Consider the following 27,343-nt stretch of genomic DNA (forward strand, 5'->3'; position numbering starts at 1 on the left):
CAAGAGGGGGCTATACTACCAATAGAAGTGTCCGCAGTCTGTACTCAAGGTTAGAGTCAATGAAGGCTAATTAACACTGAGGGAGCGTGGTTTAGTGGTTTACAGCACTTCTGTCCCATAGAGAGGGGGAAATCTTACTGTCTAGAGGTGAGGAACACAGTTGGAGTCAGTAAAACTGGTTCCACGGGATATTATCGTTCATCCCTACAATGTTCGTTCTAAGGCGGTCCACCCACCTTTGCTCTTTTTCAAACAGGATCTGCTCAGCATTATGGTCTTTATTTTCTAGCATTTCGAGGACAGTCCATTGTAGGTCATCACATGTATGGCCTGTTTCCACAAAGTGAGTACAGAGTTTGGTGGTATTCTTTTTAAGTCTCACATTACTCCTGTGTTCTCCTATGCGGAGTTTTACCTTGCGGCAAGTCATACCTACATATTGTCGCAGGCAGGGGCAGGTTATCAGGTAAATTACATGGGAAGAGTTGCAATTCGTGTGTTGCTTTTGTGTCCATACCAGGGTGTCCGTTAGCTGTAGAGTCTTAGTGGTATTCGTGAATTTACAGACCCCACATGTACCGCAGGGATAATGGCCTTTGACAGGGGCCATTGTTATGTCTCTTATTGTGGATTTCAGAAGTTTCTTTTTTGGCCTGGTGTGTACTAGGACGTCCTTGATGTTTTTGGTTCTTCTGTTGGCAAATCTTGGTTTTGGCCAATCAAGTTTTCCTGACGTCACTATTTGCCAGTTTTTCCTGATCAACTTCTGAACCTCATACGTTGCAGGACAGTAGGTGGTCACACATGTTACTAAATCCTTGATGGGTTCTTTGATAACCTTTTGTAAGAGGCATTCACGGGGCTGGTGTTTGGCTCGTTTTTTACATTTCGAAATTGCAGCTGTAGTGTAATGTCGAGATTGTAACTTCTCGGTGAGCTCTTTTGCCTGTTTTTTATAGTCACTGTCCTTACTGCAGTTCCGTTTGTGTCTCAGAAACTGACTGTAGGGCAGATTATCTCGCAAGGGTCGTGGGTGAAAGCTCTGATACGAGAGTAAACTGTTTTTAGCTGTAGGTTTTGTAAAAGTTTTTGTCTCAAGTTTGCCATTCTCAACAAAAATCGTCAGATCAAGGAAATCAATATGGTCACTGCTCGAGGTATGGGTAAATTTCAACCACCTGTCTCTCCCGTTGAGCCATTCCATGAACGAGAGAAGATCTAATCTGGTGTCCCATATTAGGAGAATGTCATCAATGTAGCGTTTCCAGTGTAATACACTGGAAACGAACGGGTTGGCATCATTGAGTACAAACTGGTGTTCAAACTGACTCACATAGAGTCCAGCTACTGACGGCGCGAAGGCGCTGCCCATGGAGGTACCATGTCGTTGTAGGAAAAGCTGGCCGTCAAATTCAAAATAATTCTCTTGGAGTGCTAGTCGGCAACATTCAAGAATAAAATGGCGTGGAGTATTGTGTGTCCACTCCTGCATATAGAGAAGATCTTCCAGCATCCTTAATGTGTCTTCTTGGGGTAAGCTGGTGTAGAGGGACTCCACATCTAGTCCCACCAATAGCATCGTGTTGGAGTCAAATTCACGGTCTGCAATCTGGACTAGAAGATCTCTAGTATCTTTCAAATAAGTTGGAGTCAGTTGCACCAAAGGCTTCAAGTACTCGTCTGCGAATTTAGATAAAGGTTCTAATAAAGAACCAATTCCCGACACTATCGGGCGCCCTGGTGGAGGCGACTTATTTTTGTGCGTTTTCGGCAGTGAGTAAAAGTATGGTGTCTTTGCTCCTCTTGGTGTCAGGAAATCAGCCTCCTTTTTTGAGATCCAGCCTTTCAACTCTGCTTCATGGGTCATGATAGCAATGGTGTTAGTTAATCTTTCGGTAGGGTCGGTATCAAGTTTTTTATAAAATGTCTGGTCCGACAGTAGGGCCAGGCACTGTTGGTTATATCCTTCTTTTGTCAGGATTACAACTCCTCCCCCCTTGTCTGCTGGTTTAATGACTATGTTGTCATTGTCCCTTAACTCTGACAAAGCTTGTTTCTCCTTGTTGCTCATGTTTTGAAAAACCTTCTTTTTTGGATCCAGGTTGTCTATTCCTTGCATCAGTGCCTGTTCGAAGGTTTGAATTTCAATGGGTACCGCATTAACAGGGGGACAGAATTTTGATTTCCTTCTCAGCGAGGTATCGCCCACTGTTAGTTGTGCAGCAGAATCATTGAAAAAGGCTTTAAGTTTAAGAGTTCTACAGAACTCTGACAATTCACACTTCAATTTGAAACGGTCCAACGGTGGAGTAGGGACAAAGCCAAGTCCCTTGTTGAGTACAGTCAACTGGTCATCTGACAAAATTACGTCTGTTAAATTCACTACTAATGAGTCTTTTTGCTTGTACTCGGTTGGGCTGCGGCCATGCTCCGTGTCTGCACATTCGGCTGTTGGTCGTGCCATCTGAGATTTTTCTTTCTGCCCCGAGACTGATTTTGGCCTCTTCCTAAAAAAGGCTGAGCCTGATGTTGGTTGGTAGGATCCATCATTGGTACATTACCCATCGGTTGTTGTTGGTTCATGTCAGGATGATAAGGGTTCATCCACCCCGTGAATGGTGGCATAAAAGGTTGGTAAAAAGGCATTGAATTTCCATGAAAGAAGGGACGTTGCCATCTGTTGCTTCGTCGAGGACGTCGTGATCTGAAATTGTTATGCCCCCTTCTTGGGGTTGAGTCATCAGAACTCCCTTCTGACCCCTCAGATGTATTCCAACCTGTCGAGTCCCCGTCTGAAAGGTTTGGAGTTGCTGCAAAATCATCCTTAGAATAAGGGTGCATTTTCTCCTGACTAAATTTCTTTAGTTCTTTGCTCAATTTCTGGAGTTTATTTTGCATTAAAAACTCCTGCATATCGTCCATTTCTTTTGTTATTTCTTCTAATCGTTTCTTAAATATTGTGGGATTGATACTTTTTTTAAGTTCATTTTCACATTCCTGTATTTCCAGCAGGAGTGCATCAGACAACCTTTTAGCTGTTTTTACCAAGAGGACCAAATAATCGAGCGTGCATTTCCACGAGATTGATGACCAATCTTTTCTGAATACAAGGTCATGAAGGAATATCCTGGGTGCATTTGTTACCCATAGGCCTCTAGGGGCTAGTTTCGATCTAAGATACCAGGGCATCCATCTTGGGTAGAGCATGCTGTCCACGCTATAGTCCCTTGTTTGTGTCTCAAAATCCAGTATTGAAATAACCAAACGGTAATCACACTTCATATCTTGATTGAGGACACTTCCCTTAGCTAGACATTCTGGGCAATACTCCCTGTGTTGAGAATTAGATTAGCTAAACATCGGCTTTAATGTCGATTAAATAATTTTCGAGCTATTCGCAATTGCGACAGCCATCTTAGATGTGGTCTGAGGCCCAATTCTTTAGTCCCTCTTTTGTGTCTGAGGATTTCTGTATAAAAACGGACTCGAAGCAGTAACGCCCATAGCCAGGGGCAGAGTCAGCACAAGGTACTCAACGACGTTCCACGTGGGTAAGAATGGCAGCGTTTGTCTTTTTCGTCTTCAAAACCGGTAAGTGTCTGAGCAGCGCGAGTAATACGCGATACTTACTTGTAACCCTGACAGCAAAAAGACCACAAAGCGACTCCCTGTTCCCTGTTGAAGCGATCAACAAGCTAAATACAGGTAACTCTACTAGAATGGTTTTGGTTTATTAGGGGCCAACACTTTGAGTCAAAACTGACGTGGTATATGACCTCAGCAAAAGGGTCGGACCACATCTTGGAATTAATGTCCCTTTACTAATTTGTCAGTAGTCAGGCCTTAAGTTTAGGTTTTTTTGCTAGTGCGTTTTACTTTGCTGTTAACACTGTCTCCCTACGATTATGTTGTTTTGTAGGAGAGAGAATATTATAACTGTTTCAATTCAAGTTATCTATCACAGACTGTATGAACATACTTAGACTTGATCTCTTCTTCCGATTCCCCCTTTCTTCCTCGTTGTAGCTTCACAACCACTTATATGGTAGCGACTCCAAATACGGGGTGTACGTGCCTTCCATGTCATTGTTACATGCGTGCCTGCCTAATCTTGAGCTTGTAGCCAAATGTTGAAATATGCATTGTTGGTTTTGTTTCCACAGCGTTGGCATTCAGAGGATAAGTCATTACACTTATCAACGATCACTACACAAATTGTGATAGTGTTTCATCTATTTGTGTATTCGTATATGTCCCTGTCCTGACGAAAGCTCTGTAGACCCGGCTGGGCCAAGAGAGCTGAAACATGTAGACCTTTTTTTCTAAAGACATATGGTAATCCAGTTACTCGATTACCTCTATATCGATCTAATTTTATCTATAGTGTCTAGAAACTATCTCTTAATAAAAAAAATTTCTGCACTAGCCACTATTTTTATCTACTTTTCTAAACCTCCTAGGGTATCATTTCTGGACACTTCTACCTATACCGGAGGCAGCCTCGGGTGAGGCTTGGCACCCAGCACGTTATTCGGTTACCCGATGAATACGCCACGACACCTGATGAGGCGGATAAAAGATATACCGCACCACAGTAAATCAGGTCGTCTATGAGGGTTCCCGAAGTACAAACCAATGGTTTTGTAGAAACTAGTGTCCATTCTATTTTTGATTATTGTATATCTGTCCAGGGGAACTGAATGGACCCAGAATCCTCTTCCCTCAATTTTGATATTGGTATTTGTTTTGTAACAACCTTAGCTATAACCCATCGTCCAAACATGTACAGCCTTGAAAACATTTGATGTGGTGAGGCTATAATGCTCCAGACTTCCACCAATGTCTAGTGAGGCAATAATGCTCCAGACATCCACTAACCTCATGAGGTCTATTACTGCCCAAAGTAAGTTAATCTTCTATTTCTTCTCATCAGTTAGACACAGCAAGATAACCAGGAACCCAAAGATCTCAGTTTCCCACCTCAGGGGCATGCTCAGGAGCTCAACCTTTCTGGCCTTTACAATATCTTGACAGCTGGTTCTTGCACGGCATATGATTGGGCAAGCAAGTACTTTAAGGAATGCTTATATGCAATGAGATGACATAAATGTTATTCTCTAAGGTCTTTATCACAGTCTAATTCCCATTCCTGGTTAGACAGACAGACCACCAATGGAAAAGGGTGACAAAACACACCCACTCTGCATACGTGTTCACTTTAGCTGCACCACTTTTGAGAAGGTAGATGTGAAGGATGTGGGTTTCATTAAATTGAAGTGTTGCTTTGTACAGAGATGGGGATGTATTCATAAATGGTAAAATAATAATGTTTGGAGACGTGTAACTACTTTAGGGTCCCTTTGCGCCATTTTCTTCAATAAAGAGACCGTGGAAGTTGGGACATGGGCTTCCTTCCCAGAAATGCAGAAATATCAGCAAACTTTAAGAGCTTGATGGATCTACCAGATGGGGGAAGGCCCAACTCTCTTTCATATGGGTCTCTTTCAAGTGACATGAGGGCACAAACACTGGGACAAGGGCTGTACTACAGTGCTCAGAAAATAGAACAGGACAGAGTGTGTATCCATTTAAAATGGTATCTGGTAATGTCAGATTAAAGGTCACGCCATTTACTATGCTACCCGCAAAAGTATGCCCTGTGCTTTGCTACATAGAATAAACCCAAGCAGAACATTAAACTGTCCTGTTGGTCAACACACTAATGAAAGCTTTTCCCATCTAATATAACAATGTCAAAAACTTCAGGCTCTTTGTGACTGAAAGATTTGGAATATCCCTGGAGACACAAGTTCTACATGGTCTTAAGTCCTTTTTTCTGTGGATTATCCCTGGAGCTAAAGGAGACAATGTTATGAATGGGTTGTCCCTACTGCCTGTTTTTGCAAATGCTAATGTTCTGAGCCTTAGGTAAAAAGAAATCAAAGAGTGAATAGGGGCAGAAGGCATACACCCTGGCTAAGATTAGTAGTGGCACAAGCCTTGAAGAAGACTGAACAACTGAAGAATGAATGTTCATATGCTATTATATTTCTCCTGATAACATACCTTCTTAAAATGGTTCATCTCCCCAACAGCTTTAGAATACTACTAAAATGTTGACACTTTACCCTTAAGATAACCTATGTTTAGCTTTGTGTACGACCTGAGTCGTAGTAGATGATGATTCCTGTACTACACAAATGCCTAAAAAGAGATTTCCTCTAGGTGTGTCTTCTCTGTTCAGAGGTGCAATTCCCAATGATTTTATTTACGCATGTACATTTCTTATAGTCCATCAAGACCAAATTGTATCTTTGCCCTTTAAACATAACCAACAGTTGAGACAGTCTGCCTTACAAAGAACAAGGTGTTGCAACATTAAATTGTATCGAGTTGGCAGTGGATTCGGGACAAATAATTGCACATTGAATTAATAATAAAAATAGCGTTCGCAAGAGCCTTGATGAATCAGCAGCATTGAGATAGGGTCTAAAGCAAAGTAATATGTTGCAGAGGTAATTGTAGAAGTGGAGATTAGAAATCTGAGAGGGTTTTTAAATTATGAAGAGGTGATCTAATAAAGAGGACAAGACATGGGGGCATATGTACAACAAAATGTCGGCGCTGCGCCAAATTTGGCGAAGCCTGGCACTGACATTTTCAAAACGCAAAGGGGTGTGTCGTAATTATTACAACATCCCTGTGTTTTTCCTAGTGCTAAATTTAGCTTCCCAGCACAGGCACTCTTGCACCATAGTGCAATCGTGCCAGCGTTGCAGGGAATAATTGTTTATGTGCAAGAGGGACACCTTCCTGCACATATACAATAATTTATGGCTTTTTGCTCTTTCTATGTGTGCTGCAGCCCACATAGCAAAAGCAACAAGCATTGGCACAGCCAATAGGTCCCGCCTTAGGGACCTTATAAGTGTTTAGTTATGCAGCACAATATCCTTGGTGCAACAACATCAACTGTTGCATGGCTAAGCACTTATAAGGTCCCAAAGGCGAGACCTATTGGCTATGCCAATGCTTGTTTAAAACAGCAGTAAAATGCCAAGTACCTCTCCTCTCGCTTTTATGTACTATATGTTCGTCTACAGCATTTGGTGTCTCTTTCAATTGTATGCTGTACACGCACTATGCACATGTAAGACAAACACATGTTTTCAGTATCAGTGTGTTGTATGTAGTATCAACAATCATCTTTCAATTAAACATTGACAAACTTTTTACAAGACTGAATATACCCGCAACCCTTTCGGAGTGCACTCGGCTTGATTTAGGAAACTGCCGTAATATTGACGTCAGTCTAAAAATCTATGATTTCAGAAAAGTAAAGTAACGTACTGTGTCTAAGCGGCCGCAGACAGCACAGGCCTCTCTGGTAGAGCAGATAAGCTCTTTGAACGCCCATACATCCAAAGTCACATTTCTCAATCTGGACCCCCACGCTCAAATACATCTCTATACTCACATATATGTACTCACCCACCATAACTCATCCTCGGCGCATAAATGGGAAATGGCGCTGCAGGCTTGCTGCTGTCACAGGCAGAAGGAGATACAAGTAGTCATGTTCCAGCAGCTACGTAGAGTGGGCACTCCGAGCACTCAGTAGTGAGGCTGCCAACGCGCCGGGACATCAAGACCTATTTGCCTAATCGGGTCTCAGGGCGACTCAGGAATCTGAGCCCCAGGCAGTCAAGGACCGGAAGACTCAGGAAACCTTGCACTGACTCGGGGTCTGCTCCTTTGCCATGCACATGAATGACATCCCTGTAAAGATTAAATGACTGCACCTCTAACAAGCTCTGAAACACAAATTCGGCCCGCTGCCGCAAAAGTGAAACAGTACTAGGCTAACAAGTGGGAGGGGTGGAGGGAGTGTGAGAGAACACACAACAATTCCCTTGCGGGAGCGAGCAAACATATGTTGCCAAAGCTCGTTCCCGCAAGGGAATCGCCAAACTTGCACGCATTGCCACTGAAAGCAATGCAATGCGTGCACTTTTTTGGCTGAAAAGCCAAAGCAATTTCTATAGGTCTTTTTCCTATGCAGTGCATGCAAGACCTAAAAACAAGGAGAGATAAGACTATGTCTCCTTGTGCGCCATTCTAACGTCTGTTCTTGCATGACGCTTTTGGCGCTGCAACAGATTTACACCTCCTTGTAAATCTGGGGCAGTGTCAAAAAGCAATGGGCGTTGCGATGGAACGCCCACAGCAACACCCGTTGCATGCCCCTTTTACGGAGATACCTGCGTGAAAGGGTAGCATATTTACAAAGCGGCGTTAAGCCACAAAAAGTGGCTTAACAACACTTTGTGAATATGGTGCAGAGCATACCGCCACCAGTGCGTAAATAAAGCGACAATCCGGTGGCGTACAGGGCTTGTACATATTCCCCATGGATTCTAGCAGGTTCGTATGCATAGAATGATAATATGATGTAAAGGAGAGGGGATGAGAGTTGAGAGTTGAAAGTACAAGGCAGAATATTCATTGTATTTCCTCGATAATGCTAATTTATAGTTTAATTGAGCCAGAATGAGGCAGAATGTCTGGATTTAGTGGGACATGAACAGAGAGCTTCACAGATATGGAATGAAGCAAAAATAACATTAAGAGCTGGGAGTGAATTGTTAAAGAGCATAGGCCCACATGCATCAAGCATTTTTGCAGTCGCAGACGGTGCGATTCCTTAAAATCGGCCGTTTGCGAATGCAAAAGTGCTTGTTGGGATGCATCATGCCATTTTAGAAGTCGCATCTTTTTTACGATTTCTAAAATTGCATTAGCATTTAAGAAATCGCAATTGTGCGATTTCTTAAATGCTATGCATCATTGTAGAAAAATATTCTTTTTTTTAAATTGGAAGTGCAAATTACCACGAAGTTCAACTTCGTGGTAAATTACGAAATTGATTAAATATGCACAAAAATGCATTTTTTAAACTGTAAAGTTACACACACACATGTCCTTAGGACATGTGTGTATGTAACTTATGCTGAAAAGTACATTTCAGGGGTGCATGGGGGGGTCCTTTGGACCCCCCCCTGCACCCATGAAATTTTCTAAGTGCCACTCGCAATTTCCATTGACTCCTATGGGCCTTTTGGCCCATAGGAATCAATGGAAATTGCGAAAATTAAGTTAAGAAATCGGTATTTCTTTGGGATTCGGTAAAAAATGCGATTTTTACCGAATCCCACAAGAATACCGAAAATATTGATGCATATCATTTTGCATTTCTTAATTTGCGATTCCTTATTTTTCGAAAATTAAGAAATGCAAAAAGACACAATGATGCATGTGGGCCATAGTACTTATACAAATTAGTTTTGAACGTTTTCCTAAATGAAAGTAGGGATTCAGTGCTGCTTCTTATGTCTTCTGGTGGGGAATTTCAAAGGTAAAAAAGATGTTTTTATACTCTCATGTATAACATGAATACAAATATCTCCCAAATACATTTGAGATAAAATTATTTTTCTATAGAAAAAAATGATATCCTTCCGTTTTTCTCTTTTTTGGAGAAATGGTTATTGCTTGAGTGTTTTATTACATGAAATACAAAAACATAATCAACACAGAGTTAGGGCCACGTTGAGGCTGTTTCTTACAATAAATTCTTCTTGTACTTTCTCCCAAAAAATGTTATTATCTACCCCTCTCTCCTCAACAGGGTCTGACAGAAACATTTGGAACAGGGCCAGACTGGTCATAGCAGGCACCGGGTGTTTTCCCGGTAGGCCAGAAGGTGGGGGCCTGTTTTGGAGCAATGGAGGCGCTTTTGTTAGGGGGGCCGGTTTAGCAGCATTGCTGCAATATCAGCCCCCTGTAGTGCTTCTCATTAGCATCCTACACCCCACCTCCCCTGCTGGTCCAGCTGAAATGCCAGGGCTGGTTTATGTTCCCAATCCGGCCCTGATTTGGATACTGTTTACCTATGAGATATATTACAATATGAAAGTGAACCGCTAATAAGAAACTTTAGAAATAAGGCGTGAGTAGTTAAAAATGCTTAACTTATAGAAAGTTTTCCAGTAATCATTTTCAAATTAAATTATGCAGGTAGTCTCATGTTACATTTAAATATTATTATGTTTTACAACATTCCTTTTAGTCATCCATACACAAACTTACAGAAACTCACGCACACAAATCTACAGTGTTATGTTTTGTTACCTTTTGTCATGTCATGTCATGCTGTTTCCTAGCATATATTTTGTTATTACACCCTAAAATCCACCTAAAATTGCGACCAATCACAGGAGAGCAGAAACTGGGAACAAAAGAGAGGGAACACCAAATGTTCATTTGGGAAAAGATTGATTTACCTAAAGATATTTGCATATTCTCAGAGAGGGTGATAGTGTTTGGTGGGTAGCTAACCTTAGAACTCTGTAGGCTGTCAAGGAGAAAGTAGGAGAGGCAAACTATGGAGTTTGATAGGGAAAGCTATCACGTGTCTTAGTTAGGCCCACGTAGAAACAATGCCATCTTTCACCATGAACATGTTTCTTAAGTTGTCTTCCCTTTCACACAATTACCTTTTACACACATTTGTGTGCGTGACGATTCTGGATTAGTTTCCCTGAAACTTCTTCGCTTACAGATTTAACTTTGTGAGACCATTATCACGACTCCTTGAACACCATGTACAAGGTCTCGACATTCATTGCACAAATGTTCTATTTTTCATCCACAAGGGAGCATGGCTATCTATAGCCCATAACAATGCTGGCTTGCCCTGAACTCACAACGATGTTTATCATTATAAATAAACAAGCATTTCTGAGTTTAGTTAGAGGAGACCTTTTCTGTCTTTCTTGAGGACTCTACACTCTAAAACTTTGGCCCAGCAACTTGCTGATATCTCGGGGAATGGTGTCCAGCTTGTGTCCAAGAAGAGGGCTTGCATTCTTTACCTTCATCCAGTATGGGGATTCTTGGCAGAACACACACACACACACACCCTAGACACTTAGGTTAGGGACTGCATAGTAGGAGTACACCAGATTTATACAATGTTTTATATTTTTTATATGCCTCATATATATATTGTCTTAGCACGATGGTTGAACTTTTTATTCTGTTCACTGTCCTTCTAATAACTTTTATGTGCTTCTGTCTATTGATCATTGCAGCACATATACTTTATACAAACATCACTTTGGTTCAATAAACATTGAAAACGTCCTACTGTGTATTCCTTGTATATTTCTCTGAAAATAAAAGAGCACGAGTGACTGAGCAAAAGGATTCTAGATCGCCAAGCAGACACGCTTAAATAGAAAGAGGAACAAAAGAACAGATGGACTAACAGCTAGATGGCAGTTGGACAATCAGATATATTGTTCTTGTTTGATTTAATGTTTCTTGTCTTTTGGCAATACATTGGGAATGATCAACACTCTTTTGAAAACTATTATTGCACAATAAGACTGAAGGAAATCATTGGATTTCCCTGCAAAGCCTCACAGCAACAGGAGCCGTACACCATGGGCAGAATTTGCACGATTCATCATGCTCTCAGACTTTTGCGAATCATTCCACCTCCTTCCAGGGACAGAAAAGCCTTCATGTTTGCCTTTTTCCAGGCCTGCTGCACATGAAATTTGCCCTCTTCTGAGTATGGCTATAAAAATATGACTAACACCAGTAACTATCACCCTTCCTTCCTGCTCACTGTGCTGTAATCAGAAAACGTGCATCACCACCTAAAAAAACGAAACTGCCACCTGGCAGTTTCGAGGCACATAGAATAGGAATCCATTTGATTTATATACAACAGTAGCGGCTGCTACTAAACTGGGGTGGTGGGCGGGGAGGAATAAAAATAAAATAAAAGCACTTACCTGAATACCGCCAGCTGCTGCGTCTCCTTATTCCTCTTCTCCACAACAGGAAGCATGCAGTCTCCTAGAATCTGCTAGCTACTCATGACGCTTCATTGGTCTGAGCACCGTGGTTTGGCTCTCAGAGAGGGAGGCTGTGCATGTTCTCCACCCAGGCTGTACAATATAGCCTGTTAAGAACATGCAAAGTGCGCATGACGGTTTGGTCAGCCCAAGATGGCCGGCCAAACCATCATGCGCACTTGATGTGCGGCCACCACTCTTCCTCCCTCGACGTCTTGGGATCCCGTCCCCGTCCCAAACTAACCTGGCTTCAACTGCAAGCTCAATACAAAAAATAAAATGATAATAATGGAACGTTATTATTATTTTATTTTTTGTATTGAGCTTGCAAAATGATAATAGCGGAACGTTATTATCATTTTATTTTTTGTATTGAGCATGCAGTTGAAGCAGTGGGGCAACGCTCCTCCACCTTAGCGGAGGAACCGCTGCTGTATACAAGCTTCTTACAGAGTTTCCAAAAATTTTTATAGCAGCGTATTCGAAAAAATAGCAATCCAGTTTTTATTTGTTGATGTGTATTTATGTGAACATGTATGTGCATGTGCATGTATGCACATATTTGCTTCTGTGTGTGCTTGTGCAGCTGTTTGTATGTATGTGTTAAAGCATATAAGTGTCTGTGTGTCGGTGCAGGTGTGGTATTTTTTGACGTGTGCAAGTGTGTTCTTATGTGCTTATATTTGTGTGCAAGGCCATGTGTGTCTCTGTGTGTGTGTGTGTGTTGGCTTGAGAAAACGTATTGCCTTCTGAATGAGTGATATTACGTGGAAGATTCAGTTCATGGCACAGCAGTCTGGCACACATCAGAGTACAGAGTGTAGCAGAGGCACCCATCCACAACCGAATGTATGCCTCTTAATTACATTTTATGGTTAAGGCAACTTAGCACAGTCAGTCTGTTTTCTTTTGCTAGGGAGGTGCTGACAGGCGAGTACAAGGACTGCGGCCAAGTAAGAATAATTTTGAATGGGAATACTTTGGTTTGCTTTTCCGATTTAAGAATTCATTCAATATTAAACAATCCAAGAAAAATTCTCTGAAAAAAAGGTAGCAATGCTAGATTTCCTTCACGCTGTTACACAGTATCTGCCTGATTCCCCATTCTCCCGTTTTGCGAGCCCCTAATAGCGATTCATAAGGAATCGCTATTAAGGACTTGCAAAACGGGATTCATGTAGAAATTGCATAAAGAAATGTGATTCCTACACATTCCTTATTTGCGATTAGCAAGTTGCTAATCGCAAATAAGGAATAACTCCCCATTCAAGATAGCGATTTCAAGGGTGCCAGGGGTGTCCAAAGGACACCCTGTAGCACCCCTGAAATGTAATCTACATTGGTGATGCGCACACACATGTCCAAAGGACATGTGTGTGTGTAACATGCAACTTAGAAAAATGCATTTAAATGCATTTTTCTACGTTTTCGCTATTTACCACGAGGTTTGACCTCGCGGTAAATAGCGGCCCAAAATAGCGATTTCGGTAATTTAAAATGGTTCATGAATTGCATTTAAGGAATCTCAAATAGAGATTCCTTAAATGCAATTCCTCGCAAATATGCGAATTCTTTAATAGCGAATTTTGCGTTTGGGATGATGAATCCCAAATGCTAAAATTGCACTCGCAAAGGGCCAGATTCTCAGAATCAATTAAGCTTGATGAATCAGGCAGTAAGTGTGTTATCCCCCTGTAAAGTCAGGGCAGGTAACTCTGATAATGAATAAAGTAAATAACCAATAAACGGAAATGTACCGAACACCGAGACCTGATTCCAGAATAGAGGGCACCTACCCTCTGACAAATGAGGCGCGAGCGCCAAGTTGTCGTGGCCTGCCCTTCTACTTTCGTCTCATTGTAACGAAAAGAAATTCACTAGAGGTGTGCTGAGGGAAGACACCCTTTTATTTTCCAGGTTCTGTGAGGTGAATATGACAGGTAGGAAGAAGATTGTAATATTTTCAAACATTTATCTTCCCATGGCTGCCAGTGCTGACACCGAGCTCCTTCTGAGGGAAGACAAGCCCTTGCCACATTGTCTTCTTTTTCTTTTATCCCTTCTCTGGCAGCTCGCGCAGGGATGATGGCGCGTGCGCTTCTCGGGAGGAGGGCATTATCATATCTGTGCACTGTGCTTTGTGTCTCGTGGAACCATGTCGGCGATAATGAAAACAGCAATGCGTTGGGCAGCGTGAGCGTGCTAGACAGCAGGAAGAAAGAACAAGCTGCAAGCTCGGAAACTGCAGGGCTAGGCAAACCTGACAAAGGTAAAAACCATGTAATCTTAGCTTAAAATGAGGACACTGACGATATGAGTGTGCAGAGCACAGGAAGCAGACAGCCCAAATTGAGGGGCAGATTTACAAGCCCCTTACAACACTTTTACGCCGCCGTTGAGTCACTTTTGTGACGTAGCGGCGGCTTAAACAATGCGCCACTATGCGACAGATTTACAACGTGATGCATCTAGTGAGATGCGTCACGTTGTAAAGCCCTGCGCTACATTATACCTGCGTCAGGTATAATGTATGCAGGGTGGGCGTTCCGTTGTAGGAACCCCCGTAAAAGTGACGCAGTGAAATCTACAAGATTTCACTAAGTCACTTTTACATCCATGCTGCGTCAAAATCTTACGCCTGCCTGTAGCAGGCGTAAGGAGTGACGCAGCATTGCAAGTATAGGATGCCCCTGAGCAGTGCTGGAGTTGCGTCGATCTTGCGACACGACTCCAGCACTGCGTCATCTATACACTGACAGATGCATCACGCATCTGTCTGTCCTTGCGCCACGGTGCGCCGCATTGTAAATGCGGCGCATCCATGGTGGCGCAAGGGGCTCCTAACATCACGCAAAATAACTGGCGCATCCCTGCTAATCTGCAGGGATGCGCCACTTATTGTAAATCTGCCCCTGCGTGTTTTTCTGCAGCTTTGAGCGTAGTAGTAGGCAAGAATATTTACTTTACTAAAATCAACAGATTTTCTCCACCTCCCACTTTCGCTGCTAATTGACTTTCCTTGCCTGCACTTCCATTGTAGTGAGAAAGAAGGCGTGTTGCATCAGAATGTAACAAAGGGTTGCTTGCGCCAATGGCGTAGCGTGGGTTGCCAGCGTCTGGGGCAGGCAAGTATCCTTCCACTTTTCTTTTTAAATTTTGCGCCGCTAAGAATGCCCCAAAAATTTTGCGACCCTGGCAACCGCCCACACTACGCCACTGGCTTGCGCCACAGAGCCAGCTCAGTAGAGGATAGCACCATTGTTGACTGACAACTATTAATTTTATTGGCTGACCTCTTAATGACTCCAACGTTAGAGCATTACGTGAGTCAAAGTACTTCACATCCCAGTCATTACACTCTGAGGTAGTCCCGCGGGACCTAACAACCCCCTGTGACAAGCGCTTTAGTATATGAAATGATTTAAGTCCTTTCACTATGTCAGTGACAGTATAAAAGACCACCGGAACCCCCAAAGGCAGCCTGCATTTTAATAAGCTACTTGTACTGCAGGTGCCACAATAACTTTGGACGGACTAAGGGTCTTAGCCCTGGACGGGGAGCACTTTGACTCAGGGTAATTGCATGCTTAACTCACCTCCTCAAGATTGCTGCTGATACCTTTATACCTCGATTCAGGTAATAGAAACAGACAATTTGAAACCCTGATGGATGTTGTACCTTGGATGCACACCTGTAATGCTCCTTAATGTCCACTTCTTCCAGGATTGCATTAGTTGTTTCATTAGAAGGAACAAGTAGAAATAATTCTTGTGATAAATGGAACTTTAGCATAAAACTTGGGGTTAGTCTGAGCACTACTCCATCCAGAATAATTGTAAGGTATGTGTAGCTTATCACTGGTGAGACCATTGCTTCAAGTCTTCTACCTGAAATTATTGCAGCAAGGAAAGTCGCTCTGGATGATACCCAAGAAATATTTGATGTTTCCAGTGGCTCAAACTTTGACCCCTCTAAGCCTTTCAAGACTTCTGACAATACCCCGTTTGCTACTGGAGCTGGAATCACTAATTTTCATAATCTGAAGCTTCTCAGAAGCCTTGAAGCCAGAGTAACAACTTTTGAAATAGCAGAAACGAATTCCCAAAAAGCTCTGATCTCAGCCTATGGAGCTGAACAATCCCAGTAAGAAACTATCTCTCAAAAATTCCAAGATCTGAAACTGATTGCATGAGTTAGCGTCGAAATATGTACTTTTACACAAGTTCTCCAAATGTAGCCAATCCCTTAGAATAAGATTTGTGAGTCCACAACGTCCTTGCTGATTGAATGCCACGTGCATCCCTCCTAGAACATTCTACATTTTGTAAGACAAGCTTCTCAAACTCCATGCCGTAAAAAGAAAACTCAACAGATAACTCTAAAACAGCACTGGAAATTGAAGAGGTGGCGGGTCCAGTGGAAGATGAAAGAATTGACCTACTGCTAGTTGTTTGAGTATGGGAAATCATGGGCTGAATGGCCAAAACAGGGAAATCAGAATCACCTCCACTTCTGCTCTCTGAATCTTCTGTAGTACCACTGGGAGAAGGAGGAACTGAAGGGAACGCACAAAGTATCTTTTTCAGCCATAGGATCGACAATGCATCCACTGCTCCTATATTTGGGTATTATTTGTCTGTGCAGAAATGAGGAAGTAGAACATTGTTCGGAGATGTAAATAAATAGAACCATAGATTCCAGAACATTGCTACTATCATCCTGAATGCCACTGGACTTAGATGATATGATATTGAAATTTGTGAGTTGCGACTGAGCCGATCTGCCTTACTGTTGTCCCTGCATTAATTTTAGGAACAACATGTGGGCCTCTGACCAAGTACAAATGCTGTCTATCAGTTCCTTTTTTTTTGTTTTCCCTTGTTGGTTTAAATAACTCTTTGCCACCTAATTGTCGGTTCTGACTAGAACCACGTTGTATTGAAGGTGTTGAGTAAACCCTTGTTGGACATGCCGGACTGTTCTCAGTTCCTTTCAATTCCAGAAATGAGGTGCTTCCATTTCCGACCGCTTGCTTGTGGAAAAGTAAATTTTGCCATGTTCTGTGTCCCTACGTGTAATCCATCATATGTTATGTGTGCATGATTAAATATGCATATGCATTCCCCATGTTCGATTAAAAGACGCAATTACAGTTGTGTCCACCTCTAGTATGTCAGTTTCCAGTTCTCGTTAATAATACGAGTATCAGGCCTATGTAAAGCTACGTTGCCACGTTTCTCAGTGTGCACGTTATTTCATTATAAAGTCCCCGTTTCTAGGCCTCAAAAGGGCCTGGACACCAGATTCAGCTCCTGTCTCCTGGAACCTCGCTAAGGAGCGATACAGCCCCCACCTGTATCCTCGACTCTTCACTTACTTCCTGCCACGCAGTGCCCGGTTCAGCTGGCTCTGCCTCTGAGTCTGCCAAAAGTATGTTATAGTTCCAGTTATCAGTTCAGTCCTCCTTCTCTGCATTCCTAAGCTACTGAACTGCATCAATAGTTTCCGTCATTGTCTAGCTTTCACGTCTCCACGTTAGAGAAATACTGTATTTAATGGTCATTTAATATTCTTCATCACGCACTACATGTAGAATAATGCATGGTCCAGTCTTAGAATCAAGTTAGCCTTTCCCCTCCTGACTTATAGTTTATATCAACATGTTCTCTAAACATCAGATACTAGATAGGGTTTAGGTACATGTCGCTCCGACCCTCCCGACTTCAGTCTCTGCTCCTAGCACAGAGTTCATAGCCCCCAGCTTCTCCTAGTGATACGTCATTGCAAGTTTACGCGCACCATCAGGTTAGAGGTCCCGGCTCCTTAGGTAGCCCCCTCCATGGTTTCCGCCCCATTCAAGACATATTCTGTTACGTTTGCATCACATGTCTATGTATACGCCCAGTTACACCTACTTTCGCCCTTATCTTTCGCGACTGCTACGCGTCACGCCTTCTGCTCCACCCACTGCTACGCCCACTGCAATGTAATGCTATGTGTTTGCGTTATGTATATATACTCATGTATTGTTATTAAAAGTTAGCGCGCTCATCCCAGACCCAGCCCCAGCAGCTGCTGGGCCCTGTCATCCTATTCCTATGCAGGTTGTCCTGTTCCTGTCCTTATGCTGTATTAAACCTGCAAAACTCCTACTACCTCGAATCTTGACTCTTATTTATTGAGCTATCTGTTACGATATATGTCTAGTCAAAAATAGGGTATTATTTATTTATTTACCACATAATGGCGCCCGAATAGGGACTTGCCCTTTCCCCACGCGTCGGTGAAGCCACGCCGACCCCCTGACCCTCTGCAGTCGTGACGGAACTCTTCTGCGCAGTGGCAGATATTTCTGCTTCAAGTATCCCTCAGGCCCACGGAGGAGACGGAGGAGGCGGTCCAGCATCCAGACGAGACGGTGGAGGAACGCGGCGAGTCCCGACCAGAGCCCAAGCCAAGAGTCCAAGGTCCGAGGTATCCGGAGGTCCACCCGTAACTGAAGTCCGAAGTCCGAAGTTCGTCGTCGTAGCAGTCCAGTCCAGTCCGAGGCCTTCCGTTCTTGCTGCCCGGTGAGTACCGTTACTGGGGTGGTATCTAGACAGGGTCAATTTAATTGACTCTGGTCTGTGGGTTGGTGGTACACAGTCCCACAAACGAAGTGTCCACTTCGGTGGATGCGGGTCCTGACTTGTCTCTTTATGAGACCGGTAAGTTTCGTACTGTTTCAGCAGTGCATCTAGTTTCTGTTCTAGTCAGTTTCTGTTCTCGAGAAAATTTATGTGTTCTGTTCTCAGTATTTCCAGGTAGTATTCTGTTTGAACTGTTATTTTAAATGTTTTTCATGTATTTCAATGTCGTGGTATGAATGGGGAATAAGTATCGTGTTTATTGTGTATTGTATTGTGTCTAGATTACAGTTCAGTCATGCCCATATTTTCCAAGTTACGTCAGTTAAAAACTAGAAAGGGTCTGCTGGAAGCAGCAGTTCCAGTTCCGCCTAGGGACAGTCCAGGTCACTTTATGTATCAGAAACATGGCATAAGCGCCATATTGTATCTAGATTTATGGGTAGAGTATACCAAACAGTTAGAAGAAAAGTATAGATGGCCCGTATCGGGTACATGGGATGCCGAATGCATCATGCGAGTAGAAGAAGCATTATGGAAAAAGAAAGCCAGACAGTCACAGAAAGATGCCATCGAGTTATGGCGCAAAGAAGCTCATAAAAGAACTGAAAAAGAAATCAGAAAGTCAGAATTAAGTAGAGAATCCTTAGAGCGAGCCCAAGAAAAAGAATTAATCGAGATAGGTGAACAAGTCAAAACTGAACAGAGAGACAGACAGAGGCATGCCCTTATTAAGGGTATGTATCCTCTTCTTGCCGAGGGTTTGCCAAAAGCGACCCCGGAGGCATCCAGTAATTTCCCGCCACCATTAGTTCCGACCAAGCTACGTCACAAACCGACCGCAGCTGATATTTTTATTTCGTCCTATCTGGACGACACAGTCCCTGAATATGCAAATCCTGTTCGCGCTCCGCCAGTCCCTGTAAATCAGGCACATCCTGCTCCTCCAGACTCCGGGGCACCCCATGCAGTACCTGCTACGGTACCCCCGGTCCAGCCAGCATTTCAATTTCCCGCTCCGCCACGAAGAATATCAGTCGACGATTCTAGTCTAGGGGCCGCAGGAGGAGGTCCTCCTCAAACCCCGCCGCCACGCAAGCGTTTATCAGCACTCGAATTACATGCTCAAGCATCACAGCGTACTCCCAAGAGTAATAAGTCTGTTGCAGAAATCAGGCAAGCCCTTGGCGAATGTGCCTATGACCCAGTCCCAGGCGAGAATAATATGGTTTTATATTCAGTACGCGTAAGGAGGGTGACCGAGTATCTAGTCACCCTACCCAATATGAAAGAAGATCTAGACAGAATATATCGTTTCATCCGTACAGGGGATGATCCAGAAAGTATTAGTGATGCCATGTCTCAAAGGAAAGCTGAGATCCAGCGTATGATATTAAAGTTTTTAATTAACTGTCTAATAAGAGAACAAGATTACCCGTCTAAAGATCAGGCCGAAATGAAAATCCTGACAAAGTGGAGTGATAATATAGCCGAGGGTAAGCACAATACCATTAGTGCCATGGAGAGTATGTACAAGAAAATCCGTAGAGAAATAATAAAGATACACGAACAACGTAAAGCAGCACAAGTAAGCGAGAAAGAAAGTAACTCTGATACTGAAGAGGTGGAGGACGAGAATTCCGCCAGAATAGCGTATGTAGGAAAATTTAGATTTCCAGATCGCCATTTACGCCTAGAACACAAGTCAATTTTCCATCATTCAGCACCAGAACAAGGTTCCCTAGAACAAGTGTTCCAAGCTACCGATCACATTCTAAAATCACGAATCGGTTACAGTGAGTTAAGTACCATGCATGAACAAGAAATAGCCCGATCAGCAGTCCGATGGATTACTGATTCTACCACTTTTCCAGACGAAATAGTGGCACAGATGTTTCTGAAATTGCCCCCAGCCGAGCAGCGACTGGTGGGTATGTATATGATCCAGCACCTCATTACTCTGTATGAGGGTCAGCACTCTGATCCAGGTCCGTTACACGATATCCTGAACGAGTTACTCCAGTATAGATGGAGAGGTCTAGGTACCGATTTAATTAGTGTCATTCTAGAACAGCGTCACAAATATAGAACGTTTCTGAACCCGCATTTCGTTCATGTCTCACCCCCAGAAAGTAAACCATTTTACATGGAAAGACAGAACCCGTTACGAGAAGTGCATCCAGTTAAGACAGAGGACGGTGAAATGCAACGAGTGTTTGTTTACACCCCGATTACAAAGATGGAACTCCTCGAAATGAAGAAATTAATTCCCTGTCATGACAAAGATCCAGCAGGGTTCCATAGAGAATTAAAAGACATGCTCCGTATGGGAGAATACACATATCCAGACATAATTAAAATGTTAAAGGTTCTGCTGCCCGCAGGGGTGTATGAAAAGCTAAAGGAAAAAGAATGGGAGGTGGGAGAGAAAAAGATCGATTGGGCAGTTCTAGAAGCTGAAGACAAGGCACGAGTACCAGGTACCGGTCTTGGGGATAAATGTAAAGAATTACCAGAATTATTAATACAAGTTCTACCCAGATTATTAACAACTAGAAAAGAAGACTGGGATGCAATCTCAGCCTGTAAACAGAAACAAGAAGAAGACATTAGTGATTTTTATTCTAGGTTTGAAAAATGTTTTAGCATCAACAGTGGCCTCAAGACAAGTAGTGAGTCATACCCTCACCTTTTTGTTACTAAATTAGTCGAGAATTCAAGTCCACAAATTAAAAATCGAGTTTTGAAAGTCGAAAGTACCTGGCAAGCTAATACCCCGTCCCAGATGCTCCAGATGCTCCAGTACCACCAGAATAGAATCAGGGAAGAGCAAGAACACGAGAGAAAACGTATGAAAGACACGAAAATGAAAGTACTAGTTGCACAATCTGTTCCTCAAGACAGTCAGAAGAGGGGTCCGAATCAAGCCAGTCATCCTGCAGCTCCCGTTAAAGGGAATTGCAATTATTGTAAACAGCCAGGTCATTTTATAAACGAGTGTGCAGTTCTGAAACACAACATAGCTACTGGTAAGACTAAAGAAAGACCACGTCCGCCTAGACAAGAACAAGTTTCACAGATTCCTCAGCCACAGAATGCACCGCAGACAGTTACCGCACCGCAGCCTATTGCTGCAACACAGCACGTTACACAGCAGATGTACCAGTATGCACAGTCCGAGTATCCAGAGTACCAGCAGTATTCATGAAACAGCCTAGAGAGGGAGGTAGGCTTGCCTCTCATTGAGATACCTGTAGATCAAGAAGGTCCCTATGTTCATAGTCAAGTATTAGGGAAAGACAGAAAGTTTTTGATTGATACAGGGGCAAGTAGGACCACAATTAGTCATGCCGAAGTTCCAGGGGCTCCGCTCTCAGGCTCAAGAAATGTTTCCCTTGGATTTTCAGGAAAACCTATCGTAAATGAGATTTCAAAGCCAGTTACTCTAGAAGTAGGTCCATTGTCCCGTACTACTGATCTGTTACTTACTAAGTCATGTCCAGAAAATCTATTAGGCATTAAAACACTGAAAGAGTTAGGTGCAGTTATATGTTGTTCCCCAGAGGGAATACGATTGTTCCTACGTGACTTTAAGGGTCACTATGTTTTACGTGATTTTGATCCAAGACTGTCTAATGTTCCGCAGCATTTATGGGCGCAAGGTCCAACTGATGTAGGTTATATGCAAATCACACCCCATCGTGTGACTCTCAAACCAGGTGTAGTGTTACCACGAATCAGACAGTACAGATTGCCACCTGAGGCTGTAGCAGCCTTATCCAAAATTATTGACGAGCTCATCGCTCAAGGAGTAGTTGTAGAAACTGACTCCAATGTATGCAATTCTCCGATCATTCCAGTCATGAAACGTACTGATCCAAATGCACCCCCAGTATATCGATTAGTGATCGACCTACGAGAACTTAATAAATGTATTATTCCTCAGTACCCAGTTGTTCCAGATATCTCTTCCCTATTGACAGCCATTGATTCCGAAGCCATGTTCTTTACAGTAATCGACCTCAAGAACGCATTTTTTAGTGTTCCAATTCATCCAGACAGCCAGTTTCTTTTCGGATTCTGTTTAAATGGAAGGAGCTATATGTTCACACGCGCTCCTCAAGGTTTCACAGAAAGTCCTAGTATTTACAGTCAAGCACTCAAGAGACAACTAGACAACATTCACATGCCAACTGACACTGCCCTGCTCCAGTATGTCGATGATCTACTGATCACAGCCCGTTCTGAACGTGCTTGCGAGCGAGCATCCCTTACAGTTTTGTATTTCCTAGCCGAGATGGGGCACAAGGTGTCCCCTTCTAAGCTTCAATTCTGTGTCCAGCAAGTGGTATACTTAGGACACTTACTGTCCAAGAGGGGTAGGCAGTTGACACCAGACCGTATCCAGTTAATAGCGAGTCTTCCTCAGCCCAAGACCCAGAAGGAGGTACGTGCTTTTATCGGCCTCACTTCATACTGCAGACAATGGATTCCTCAGTATGCATTTCTAGCTAAGCCACTGATACAGTTAACGACACAGGAGGTAGCCGTATCGACTGTCCTCCCTTGGACATCTGAACATACACTTAGTTTCAATGAGTTAAAGAAAGCTTTATGCCAAGCTCCAGTTCTAGCTACACCGAACTACAGTAAGCCTTTTACACTTTTTGTCACTGAACGTGAAGGTACAGCATTATCTGTTCTCACACAAGATCAAGCAGGACAATACAAGCCATGTGCTTATTTTTCGAGCACATTAGATCCAGTAGCCCAGGCTCTGCCTGCGTGCCTCAAGTCAGTTGCAGCCACAGCACTAGCTATCAGACAAAGTGATTCCATAGTTTTAGGACACACCCTGACAGTACAAGTTCCACATTCCGTGGAAGTTCTTCTAAACCGAACACAGACTCAGCACTTGACAATTGCACGTTTAACAGGTTATGAATTGACACTGTTCCAGCCACACATAGATATCAGACGCTGCAACGTCCTGAACCCTGCTACACTGTTACCATCAGCTAATTCAAATCCAGCCACACATGATTGTGTGGAAGTAGTTAACATTACGACAAAGCCAAGACAAGATCTGACAGATATTCCATTACCAGATCCCGACCTGACACTTTATGTGGATGGTTCATGTATGAGAACAAGTACAGGAGAACTAGTCGCCGCGTATGCAGTAACTACTGACACTGAAGTTATTAAGACACACCGCATTGACACCCTGTCCGCTCAAGCAGCAGAGCTAGTTGCTCTGACACAAGCCTGCATACACGCCAAGAACCTGAAAGTTAATGTTTACACAGATTCACGCTACGCATTTGGAGTCGTACACGACTTTGGAGTGCTCTGGCAGGAGAGAGGTTTCATGACTTCTCATGGAACCAAGATTCAGCATGGTCTCCTTATTCAAGCTCTATTAGATGCAATACATTTACCGACATCCATTGCCATCATGAAATGTAAGGCACATACGAAAGTCACTGACATTATTTCTCAAGGTAATGATCTAGCAGATCGCACAGCCAAGCTTACAGCACAGACTCCAGACATTCAAGTTAATCCGACACAGACACATACTCCAGATCCGACCACATGTATGACAGTTAAGGACCCTACTCAAGATGTCATAGATATCCAGTTACATGCTACTCCCGAAGAAATCAAGAAATGGTCCGAACAAGGAGGGGTCCAGACAGATCAAGGATGGTTAACAAAGGGTAGAGCCACATGGTTCCTCCCCGACTCTATGGTTCAAGTCATTATTAATACCGCACATAGTCCAGCACATTTAGGAGAAAAAGCTATGTTAGACAGTATCCAGAACATTTGGTTCAACAAGCATTTACGAGCTGCAGCCAAGCAGAAAGTCCGTACCTGTATGATATGTTGTCAGTTTAATCCAGGTAAAAGTGTCCCGGTGGAACAAGGTGGTTTCCAGCCTCCTGACCACCCTTTTGAAGTTCTCCAGATGGATTATATTCAGATGGAGCGATGTCGAGGTTTCAAGTATGTCCTTGTAGTTGTATGCGCTTTGTCCAGATGGACAGAAGCATATCCAGTCCCAGATTACACAGCCGCGACCACTGCCAAGCAGTTGGTTCGTGAGTTCTTCCCTCGTTATGGACTCCCTAGAGTCGTATATTCTGATAACGGTCAGCCATTCTCCTCAGAGTTAATGAAGCACGTTTCCCTTTTGTTAGGGTACCAGTGGAAGTTCCATTGTGTACGCCATCCTGAAGCAGCCGGTCTCGTTGAGAGACATAATCAGACCCTGAAAATCCGCATCGCCAAAGTGTGTAAAGAGAAAGGTGTGGACTGGCTAGTAGCTCTGCCAGTCGCTTTATTTTATATGCGCATGGTCGCACATTCCAGATCAGGTCTGTCCCCGTACGAGGTCGTTTTCGGCCGCCCCCCAAATATGTGGGGTACTCCTAGACCCCGAAGTATTACCGATGTTTCAAGTAATATGCTGACAGATTACCTAGCTTCCTTGATGTCTGCCCTCAACTCATGTCGTTCACAGGTTGCCGCTGCATTTCCAGACAATACCGAGGTGGCACCGCATGAAATCGTTCCAGGATCCATGGTGATGGTCCGCAACTTTGACAGATCAAGTCCGCTGGAGCCTCGATGGAAAGAGCCCCGACAGGTCCTCCTCACCACCCGTACAGCCGTGAAGTTGGAAGGACGCAAAGGCTGGGTGCACCTTTCTCATGTCAAACAATTTAATGGATTGAAACCCGTCTTAAAGAACATTTCCCAGGATTTGAAGGATTGTCAAAGCATTGTTCTCAAGGACTGTCCCGCAAATGACATTGCTACAACCCCTCCCCTGTTAGAGAAAACTCCGCAGCAGGAGTATAAACAGAAACTACGGTCTAGTAAATTAAGTCAGCCAGTTTGATTGTCTAAGTCCTCCCCTAGGTGAAACGGTTAGACTGTTTCTGACATGTATAAAATAGACCCCCATAGTGAGAGAGTTAGTCAAAACTCAATTCGATGTATCATTTTTCTATGTTTCATATTATTTCTCAGCATTATGATTTCCTGCACCAGTTATGCATTTTACCTGTGTTTCCCAGTTTCACATGTAAATAAGTCTTTCAATGTTACAGCAGAGCACACGTTTAGTGATCTGCCCCCTCATGAACTCTCTTACCGCCTCGCTATGCGAAACAACTCATTTATCCGCATGTTACTTTACTCACACCAGACCAGCAATGCCACTAATTGTTGGGTGTGTGGTCGACTCCCCCCTTTCCAGACGTCGAAGGGAGTTCTACCACTTTTTCCTTATCCTTTTTCACATAATGGTTCGTGTGGAGCATGGTCCACGTTAACGTCATCTTCAACAGATATGTCTTCTCTTAACAGTACATGTTTCCCAGACAAGCAAGGTCTCCCTCACCGAACAGGTTTAGATCTAGAAAATGAAGTGTATAATTTAGGTAACTATTCGTCGAATTTTATGGTCCTGAATGTTCAGTCTGATACTACTCCAGATTTACCTGCTATTTCAGTACTACCAGTCAAAGGCGAATTATGTGTCCGAAATAATGGTTCCGTACATGTAGGACATAGTGATTGTACTACTATTGTCAAGTATAGTGACAGTGGGAAATCTATTTTCAAAACTTCACGTCATTCTTATTTTATTTGTGGTCAAACCGCATATGTTCGTCTGCCCCTCGATTGGGAGGGAACCTGTTACATTGCCTTCCTACTGCCACCAGTTTTTCTAGCCCCATCCGATTATCATAGAAACACACATCTAGTACACATTAGACATAGAAGGGAGATCGAGTCCCCAATTGTCGATTATACTGAAACTACTCTAGAGCAATATACCGATTTCAATAAAGGTTTCTTCTTCTTTATAGGCCCTGTCCAGAATAGTAAGCTAATCCGTAGGTTAACCAGAACCCTTGAAGCTGTAGTAAATGAGACTGCCTCTGCTCTAGGTAACCTAACCGAAGAACAATCTGCTATGAGATTTGTAGTTTTGCAAAATCGTCTCGTCCTTGACGTCATACTGGCCGATAGGGGCGGGGCTTGTAGAGTCATCGGATCTAGTTGCTGCATTTTCATTCCAAATAACGCGCCGTCTGTTTATTCAGCTATAACCAGACTCCATAAAATTGCCCATCTGATACACCAAGATCCAGGCACCTGGACATGGTCCGGTTGGTTCTGGAATATAATTTCCGCCTGGGGATGGAAAGTCTTGTCCTTTCTAGGTATTGCAGTAGCGATCATATTCAGCTGCTGCCTCTGTATACAGTGTGGCCCTGCGATTTGCGGCATGTGTGCTACATCCTGTATTCCTAGTATAACTCCTAGTCCCAAGTCCCGTTCTAAATCCCGTTCTAAGAGAATTCGAGATGAGCAAATGATACTGTATGAAATGATAGATGGTATCATGAATATTGATGTTTCCTGATGGAAACGTAGTGACAAGGAGGGAATGTGGAAAAGTAAATTTTGCCATGTTCTGTGTCCCTACGTGTAATCCATCATATGTTATGTGTGCATGATTAAATATGCATATGCATTCCCCATGTTCGATTAAAAGACGCAATTACAGTTGTGTCCACCTCTAGTATGTCAGTTTCCAGTTCTCGTTAATAATACGAGTATCAGGCCTATGTAAAGCTACGTTGCCACGTTTCTCAGTGTGCACGTTATTTCATTATAAAGTCCCCGTTTCTAGGCCTCAAAAGGGCCTGGACACCAGATTCAGCTCTTGTCTCCTGGAACCTCGCTAAGGAGCGATACAGCCCCCA

This window comes from Lissotriton helveticus, chromosome 6 (assembly GCF_964261635.1).
Source record: "Lissotriton helveticus chromosome 6, aLisHel1.1, whole genome shotgun sequence".
Taxonomy (NCBI): Eukaryota; Metazoa; Chordata; class Amphibia; order Caudata; family Salamandridae; genus Lissotriton; species Lissotriton helveticus.